The sequence below is a fragment of the Coregonus lavaretus genome, assembly GCF_964263955.1.
Source record: "Coregonus lavaretus genome assembly, contig: HAP1_SCAFFOLD_1745, whole genome shotgun sequence".
NCBI classification, from domain to species: Eukaryota; Metazoa; Chordata; class Actinopteri; order Salmoniformes; family Salmonidae; genus Coregonus; species Coregonus lavaretus.
This window is the reverse complement of record NW_028157517.1, coordinates 55,447-64,642: the sequence shown is the minus strand read 5'-3', so window position 1 is coordinate 64,642 and position 9,196 is coordinate 55,447. Positions and strand designations below refer to the sequence as shown.

The 9,196-nt window shown below is 50.0% G+C and overlaps 1 long non-coding RNA gene across 1 annotated transcript; it reads right to left on the bottom strand.

The window, feature by feature from the left end:
- Positions 1–1,165: 1,165 nt before the first annotated feature.
- LOC311125335 lies at positions 1,166–6,476 on the bottom strand. Its single transcript, XR_014612865.1, has 3 exons — positions 6,378–6,476; positions 6,188–6,293; positions 1,166–1,347 (listed from the first exon to the last, which is right to left on the bottom strand). It is a non-coding gene; the product is annotated as an uncharacterized lncRNA (long non-coding RNA).
- Positions 6,477–9,196: the final 2,720 nt, after the last annotated feature.

Genomic DNA, 9,196 nt, shown 5'->3' with positions numbered 1-9,196 from the left:
CTAAGTTGACTGTGCCTTTAAACAGCTTGGAAAATTCCAGAAAATGATGTAATGGCTTTAGAAGCTTCTTATAGGCTAATTGACATCATTTGAGTCAATTGGAGGTGTACCTGTGGATGTATTTCAAGGCCTACCTTCAAACTCAGTGCCTATTTGATTGACATCATGGGAAAATCAAAATAAATCAGCCAAGACCTCAGAAAATACAATTGTAGACCTCCACAAGTCTGGCTCATCCTTGGGAGCAATTTCTAAATGCCTGAAGGTACCATGTTCATCTGTACAAACAATAGTATGTAAGTATAAACAACATGTGACCATGCAGCCGTCATACCGCTCAGGGAGGAGACGTGTTTGGTCTCCTAGAGATGAACGTACTTTGGTGCGAAAAGTGCAACTCAATCCCAGAACAACAGCAAAGGACCATGTGAAGATGCTGGAGGAAACAGGTACAAAAGTATCTATATCCACAGTAAAACGAGTCCTATATCGACAAAACCTGAAAGGCCGCTCAGCAAGGAAGAAGCCACTGCTCCAAAACTGCCATAAAAAAGCCAGACTATGGTTTGCAACTGCACATGTTTTTGAGAAATGTCCTCTGGTCTGATGAAACAAAAATAGAATTGGCCATAATGACCATCGTTATGTTTGGAGGAAAAAGGCAGTTGCTTGCAAGCCGAAGAACACCACCCCAACCGTAAAGCACGGGGGTGGCAGCATCATGCTGTGGGGGTTCTTTGCTGCAGGAGGGACTGGTGCACTTCACAAAATAGATGGGATCATGAGGAAGGAAAATGATGTGGATATATTGAAGCAACATCTCAAGACATCAGTCAGGAAGTTAAAGCTTGGTTGCAAATGGGTCTTTCAAATGGACAATGACCCCAAGCATACTTCCAAAGTTGTGGCAAAATGGCTTAAGGACAACAAAGTCAAGGTATTGGAGTGGCCATCACAAAGCCCTGATCTCAATCCTATAGAACATTTGTGGGCAGAACTGAAAAAGCGTGTGCGAGCAAGGAGGCCTACAAACCTGATTCAGTTACACCAGCTCTGTCAGGAGGAATGTGTCACGATTTAACTAGATATGAACCCAAATGCAGACAACTACACCGAGCCAGAGAAGGTTTAACAGGTTTATTTACAAAAGTTCAATTTATCCAGGTTTCCAATAATAGGGGAAGAGCAAGTCCAGGTTAACAGGGAGGGTAACAGATCCAGGTTCAGAGCAGGAGTGGTACCGTAACGTCCTAGTGTCCGTGGTGAGTCCAAAAGGAAGGTCCGGTAGTGGTAAGCAGGATGGTGGTGGCAGGAGTGAAGCGGAGGCAGGAGTCAGGTTCCAATAATCTGTGGCACAGGAGAAAAGTAACTAGAACAGGCCAAAAACAAAAAGGGCGAAAACAAGCAGGTTGAGTCAACAGCGAAACTAACATGGTAGTCTTGACTATGATCTGACGATGAGTGGCAAGTTTGACCGGGTCTTAAAGGCTAAGGTGATTATGGTGAATGAGCTGCAGCTGGAACCCTGACTCCCGCACACCAGACTTCACTCCTGCAATCAAGGACAGACAGAGGGGAGGGAGAGAGCAGAGAGAGAGCTACCTAGCAGCAGTAGGCCTAACAGTACCCCCCCCTCTACGGACGCCACCTGGCGGCCGACAGGGTTTATCGGGATGTAACCTATGAAATTCATGGACCAGAGCAGGATCCACAATGAAGCTCCTGGGCACCCAGGAACGTTCCTCAGGACCATAACCCTCCCAATCCACCAGGTACTGGAAACCACGACCCCGGCGGCGAACATCCAGAAGTCGCCGGACAGTGTAGACAGGACCCCCACCCACGATCCTGGGCGGAGGAGGGGGACGAGAGGGCGGGCACAGAGGGCTAACAGACACAGGCTTAATCTGTGAAACATGAAAAGTGGAATGAACCCGTAGGGAGGCAGGAAGCTGTAGCTTAACTGCGCAGGGGTTAACAATAGACAGTATCTTGAACGGTCCTATAAAACGCGGCGCCATCTTCTTAGACTCCACTTTCAATGGAAGATCACGTGACTTAAGCCATACCTCTTGATCAGGAGAGGAACCGGGAGCCTGGGACCGGTGACGGTTGGCTTGCCTCTGCATGTATGACGAAGCTCGGGACAGAGCTACCCTGGCCTTCCTCCAGACCTTGAAGCAGCGGCGCATGTGGGACTGCACCGAGGGTACCGCCAGTTCCCTCTCTTGAGAAGGGAACAGGGGAGGTTGATAACCCAGAGCACACAGAAAGGGAGACAAACCAGAGGAAGCGTTAGTCAAGGTGTTATGAGCATATTCCACCCAGGGGAGCATGGAGCTCCATGACCCAGGGTTAGACCCTGTGACACAGCGGAGAGCGGTCTCCATCTCCTGGTTTGCTCTCTCGGCTTGCCCGTTGGTCTGGGGATGATATCCCGAGGACAGGCTGGATGTGATGCCCAAAGCTTTACAGAACGCCTTCCATACCTGGGAGACAAACTGGGGACCCCTGTCTGAGACAATATCAGAGGGTAAACCATGAGAGCGGAACACATGTTCAACCAAAATATCAGCCGTCTCTCTGGCCGTGGGCAGTTTAGGTAGAGCCAAAAAATGAGCGAACTTAGAAAAACGATCAATCACAGTCAAAATGACAGTCTTTCCGGACGAGGGGGGAAGTCCAGTGACAAAATCCATGGCAATGTGCGACCAGGGCCGGCTGGGTATTGGCAGAGGTCGTAGATGACCAGCGCTGGCCTGGGTGGAGTTTTTACTTCGTGCACATACCGTACAAGCAGCAATGAAGGCTCGAGTGTCCGCCTCCATCCTGGGCCACCAGAACCTCCGTCGCACAAAGTCAAGGGTCCGCGTAACTCCAGGGTGACAGGTGAGGGGAGACGAGTGAGCCCACTGAAGTACCTGGGAGCGAACAGCCTCAGGGACAAACAACCGGTTAGGAGGACCCCTCCCAGGGTCAGCTTGATGATGTTGAGCCTGTCTAACAATCCCCTCAATGTCACATGTGATGGCCGCAATACTGCAGGTAGGAGGCAAGATGGGTTCAGGGTTACTACCAGTATCAACAGCCGAATGAACACGAGACAGGGCGTCAGGCTTGACGTTGCGTGACCCAGGACGGTAAGACAGAGAAAAATTTAATCTCCCAAAAAATAGTGCCCACCTGGCTTGACAGGGGTTGAGCTGCTTCGCTGACTGGATGTATGCCAGATTCTTATGATCCGTCCAAACGATGAAGGGTTGTTCCGCCCCCTCCAACCAATGCCGCCACTCCTCGAGAGCCAGCTTAACGGCGAGCAGTTCACGATTGCCCACATCATAATTCCTCTCTGCCGGAGAAAGTTTCCTTGAAAGAAAAGCACAGGGATGCAGTTTGTTATCTTCAGGAGAACGTTGTGACAACACCGCACCTACCCCAGTGTCGGATGCATCCACCTCTACGACAAACTGGCGGTCGGGGTCCGGCTGCATCAGAATGGGAGCCGAGGCGAAGCGATGTTTCAGTTCTTCGAACGCTGATTCGGCCCCTTCATTCCAAGTGAACGGTCGTGAGATGGAGGTGAGAGCGGTGAGTGGCGCCGCAATGCGGCTGTAGTCCTTGATGAACCTCCTGTAGAAGTTCGCAAACCCCAGGAATCGTTGAAGTTGTTTGCGGGTGGAGGGGGCTGGCCAGTCCGTGACAGCAGAGATCTTAGCTGGGTCCATCCGCAACTCCCCCTGAGCTATTATGTAACCCAAAAAAGAGGTCTCAGACACATGAAACTCACATTTCTCCATCTTCACAAATAGCTTGTTCTCCAACAACCTTTGCAACACCTGGCGCACATGCAGTTCATGTTCCTGGGAGGACTCAGAGAAAATCAGGATATCATCCAGATAGACAAAAACAAAACGATTCAACATGTCCCGAAGGACATCGTTCACTAGTGCCTGAAAAACAGCAGGGGCATTAGACAACCCAAAAGGCATGACCAGATACTCAAAATGTCCCAAGGGTGTGTTGAAGGCAGTCTTCCATTCATCACCTTTACGAATGCGCACCAGGTGATACGCATTTCGTAGATCCAGTTTGGTAAAGATAGTTGCACCATGTAGGAGGGGAAAAGCAGAATTAATTAAAGGCAGAGAATATTTGTTCTTAATGGTGATGTTGTTAAGTCCACGGAAATCAATACAGGGTCTGAGGGTCTTATCCTTCTTTCCAACAAAAAAGAATCCTGCTCCTACAGGTGACGAGGAAGGACGAATAATACCTGCCGCCAAGGAGTCCCGAATGTAGTTCTCCATAGCCTCCGTCTCCGGGCGGGAGAGATTGTACAGGCGACTGCTGGGGAGAAGGGCTCCTGGCTGGAGGTCAATGGCGCAGTCGTAAGGCCGGTGAGGAGGAAGAGAAGTAGCTCTGTGTTTGCAGAAAACGGATGCCAGGTCATGATACACGTCAGGGACAGCAGAGAGATCCATGGACTCCAGTGGAGGTTGAGGCACAGTGCTGGCAGGGGTCTGAGCAGAACACAAACAATTCACATGACAAAATGTGCTCCATGAAACAATTCTACCTGTCACCCAATCAATGTGTGGATTGTGTGTTATGAGCCAGGGGATACCAAGGACCAGGGGAGTCTGAGGGCAGTCAATGATGTGAAACTGAATGTTCTCCTGATGATTACCCGACACCCTGAGACAAACAGGCACAGTCTGATGAGTAATACGGGTCAACAATTGTCCATTTAGACCCTTAGCCTGCAGCGGATGGTCCATAGGTACAGTCTCTCAATCAATTTGTTGAGCCAACTCTCGATCCAAAAAGCTTTCATCGGCACCAGAGTCAACCAGCGCACTAACAGGGAAAACCTGGGACTGCCACTGGAGGGATGCCTGGAGCAGAATGCGGGGAGAAGAGGAAGAATCCGCTGCTTGGCTCACCAAAACTTCTCCCATTAATGATGAGCCGGCCCTTTTCCCGGACGAACTGGGCAGGAAGGAACGAAATGACCAGCTTCTCCACAATACAGGCAGACCCGAGCCTGAATACGACGTGCCCACTCCTCTGAGGACAACCGTGCACGACCCACCTCCATGGCTTCGGATTCAGTGCTCCTAGTATCGACTCGGGAAGACTCGGCCCTCTCCTTAGGGAAGAGGCGGGGAGGAGTTGGTTGACGACAGACAGGTTGCTTGGAACTACCACTCCTCTCCCGGCGGCGCTCCCGAATCCGATTATCCAACCTGATGGTGAGTGAAATAAGATTATCCAGCGTAGGCGATTCATCATATGACACCAATTCATCCTTCAAGGTCTCAGTCAAAGCATTAATGAACACTCCTTGTAATGCCTCGTCATTCCAACCACTCACTGCCGCTAAAGTTCGAAACTCCACTGCCATCTCCGCCACACTGCGAGACCCCTGCCGAAGAGACAACAAACGTTTAGCAGCCTCCTTGCCCCGTACGGGGTGGTCGAAAACCTTCCTCATCTCAGTGGTGAAGGCAACGTAAGCGTTGCAAATGTCCGACTGGCTCTCCCAGACCGCGGATCCCCAGGAACGAGCGGAACCGCTAGTAGAGTTGATAAGGTAGGCAATACGGGCTCTTTCGGAGGCGTAGGTGAGGGGCTGTTGTTCAAACACCAACGAGCACTGAGTCAAAAAATCACCACAGGTTCCCATGTTCCCATCATAGCGCTCTGGAGCAGGAACAAAAGGCTCTCTGATCTGGGGTGGAGGGGCAAGAAAAACAGGCGGAGCAGGAGAAGGAGCAGTTTGTATGCCATGCACGAGGGGTGCATTATTAACTTGAGTAGTAAGGGCAGACACTTGATTGGTGAGTAATTGAACCTGATTAAGCAGTACCTGACTGTTCTCAGAAATAGTCTTAAACAAGGTATCATGTTGGCCAAGTAAAATGCCCTGATTGGCTATGGCAGTCCGAATCGGAGTGCACTCTGTGGTGGTATCCGAGCTACTGTCTGCTGGGTTCATGTTGGTCAGATCATACTGTCACGATTTAACTAGATATGAACCCAAATGCAGACAACTACACCGAGCCAGAGAAGGTTTAACAGGTTTATTTATAAAAGTTCAATTTATCCAGGTTTCCAATAATAGGGGAAGAGCAAGTCCAGGTTAACAGGGAGGGTAACAGATCCAGGGTCAGAGCAGGAGTGGTACCGTAACGTCCTAGTGTCCGTGGTGAGTCCAAAAGGAAGGTCCGGTAGTGGTAAGCAGGATGGTGGTGGCAGGAGTGAAGCGGAGGCAGGAGTCAGGTTCCAATAATCTGTGGCACAGGAGAAAAGTAACTAGAACAGGCCAAAAACACAAAGGGCGAAAACAAGCAGGTTGAGTCAACAGCGAAACTAACATGGTAGTCTTGACTATGATCTGACGATGAGTGGCAAGTTTGACCGGGTCTTAAAGGCTGAGGTGATTATGGTGAATGAGCTGCAGCTGGAACCCTGACTCCCGCACACCAGACTTCACTCCTGCAATCAAGGACAGACAGAGGGGAGGGAGAGAGCAGAGAGAGAGCTACCTAGCAGCAGTAGGCCTAACAGAATGGGCCAAAATACACCCAACTTATTGTGGGACGCTTGTGCAAGGCTACCGGAAACGTTTGACCCAAGTTAAACAATTTAAAGGCAATGCTACCAAATACTAATTGAGTGTATGCAAACTTCTGACCTTCTGGGAATGTGATGAAAGACATAAAAGCTTAAATAAATCATTCTCTCTACTATTATTCTGACATTTCACATTCTTAAAATAAAGTGGTGATCCTAACTGACCTAAAACAGGGAATTTTTATTAGGATTAAATGTCAGGAATTGTGAAACTGAGTTTAAATGTATTTGGCTAAGGTGTATGTAAACTTCCGACTTCAACTGTACCTGGTAAAATAATGGTTAATAAACAACTCTAAGGTTGCCTTCTACAATTATATTTTGTATTTTCCTGAATTCTGTTTTCTCTGTTTTCTTTTTCCTGGTTTGTTATTTTCTTTTTTACTCTCAATATTACAATTATTCATAGAGAATCATATCAGAATACCATTTTTGAGGTCTGGAAAAATAAATGGACAAATTTAAATTGTTTAGTGTAATTCCCCTTTAATTGTGCATCTAGCAAGAGAGGAATGTGTCGATCTAGAAATATTTCTGCTCTTAGGCCACTGCTGCATCTCATGTCATGGCAGAGATTACAAAACATTTGCCACCCAATTGATACAAGTAATCATTATATAGTTTTTCCAGGTAAGCCTATTTTGCAGTTAACATTTAATTGAGAAGGTTTTTGGGTAAAGTCTTTCTGTCTACCCACAAGACGGTTATCATTATCATCGCTAAATGTCTACAAATGGAGTGAAAGACAAACGCGCACCAAATTAATTGGCTTTTTAAGGCAATAGTTGTAAGGGTTGGTGTGAGGTGTGACCCAGGTGCGGTGCAGGACAGACAGTAGGCAAGGATGGTGAAACAAGGATCTTTACTGGTGGTCCAAAAGCCAGGATACAAAACAACAGACTATACACAAAAACATATGAGGAGCACATAGGTCTCCAAAAAAGAGGCTGACAACAAACAATACAAAATACTAACTCTGACTGGAAAAACACAATGACACGGGGAGAACACTTCTCGAGTACCTGTAACTCCAACACTGATACGTACTGCTTGACATCAAGGAACTAGCAGAGAAAACTGGGCAAGGAAACACAGGGAAGTGAGGGCATAAATACACAGGTGAATCAGATAGCCACAGGTGACACCAGCAGGCAGATAATTAGACTGTGAGTGAGGAGGTGCCTATGGATGTCGGAGGATGACACCTAGTGGGTCGCTCCGGAACTGCGACACACTCCTGTAACAGTGCCCCCCCCCCCCCCCTCCCCCCCCGACTGGCTAGAGGAGGAACACATGGAATGTGGAATGCACCCGCATGGTGGGGGGAATATGCAGGCGGTGGGTCACTGGCTTGACTCGCCGGACCACTCTGAATGGCCCGAATGGGCTGACGTGAGCTCTTCGTGCATGCGCACACCGGGCAAGCAGCCACGAAGGCGTGTGTATCACCCTCAGCAGATGGCCACCAGAACCTCATACACAGGAACTCCAACGTCCTGGCGCCCCCCTGGATGGCTGGTGAGGTCGGACACGTGTGCCCACTGAAGCAGTCGCGAGCACGCAGCCTTGGGTACATACATCCTCCCCGATGGACCTCCGCCCAAATTGGGCTCCCGCCATAGCACTGCTCTGACCAGCCTATCAATTCCCCACGAAACTGGGGCAGCCATCAGGGCATTGGGGACAATGGGGTCATCCCTCATGGCCAGCGTCTCCTGGCGGGACAAGGAAAGCCATCGCCCTCGTGTGAGCATGGCGCCTGGCAGGAGATCGATCGTGCAGTCATAAGGCCTGTGTGGAGGTAGGCCCTTGGCACGCCTCTTACTAAACACCTCCCCCAGATCCCAATACTCCTGGGGAAGAGGTGAGGATTGGTAGGTGGTCTGGGACGGTGGTTTAGGCTGATGAGTGGTTGGTGGCGACCGGAAACAGGACGGGGGCGGAGCCTCCCTCCAGGATGAGCTGCCCCGTGGACCAGTCTATCCGGGGGTTGTGGGCAGCCAGCCAGGGGTGTCCGAGGATGAGGGGACACATGGAGAGTCCACAATGAAAAACTGGATATACTCCCATAGCCCCCCCGCCACCCAGTGCGCCGGGTGATGCAGCCCGACCCCAACGGCCGGCCGTACAGGCCCATGACCGGAACCGGCTCAGAGAGAGAGAGTAACGGAACGCCCCACCCTTGGACCAGCCCCGCATCCATCAGGTTTCCTGTGGCCCAAGAATCCGACGCGCAGCACGGGCCCACTGAACCCTGACGGGGAGAAAAGTCTGGGCATCTCTGGAGTTTGGGTTTCGGTTCCACCTCGCTAGCACCCTTCCCGATACCAGCGAGCCCTCCCGTTTTACCGGCTTCTCCGGGCATGAGTCGCCATGGTGACCTGCATGGCCACAGTACCGGCAACGTCCCTGGGACTGCGTGGTCCCATGGTGTTTATACTTGCGTACTATTGTTTCTACAGATGAACGTGGTACCTTCAGGCGTTTGGAAATTGCTCCCAAGGATGAACCAGACTTGTAGTCTGGCTTTTTTATGGCGGTTTTGGAGCAGTGGCTTCTT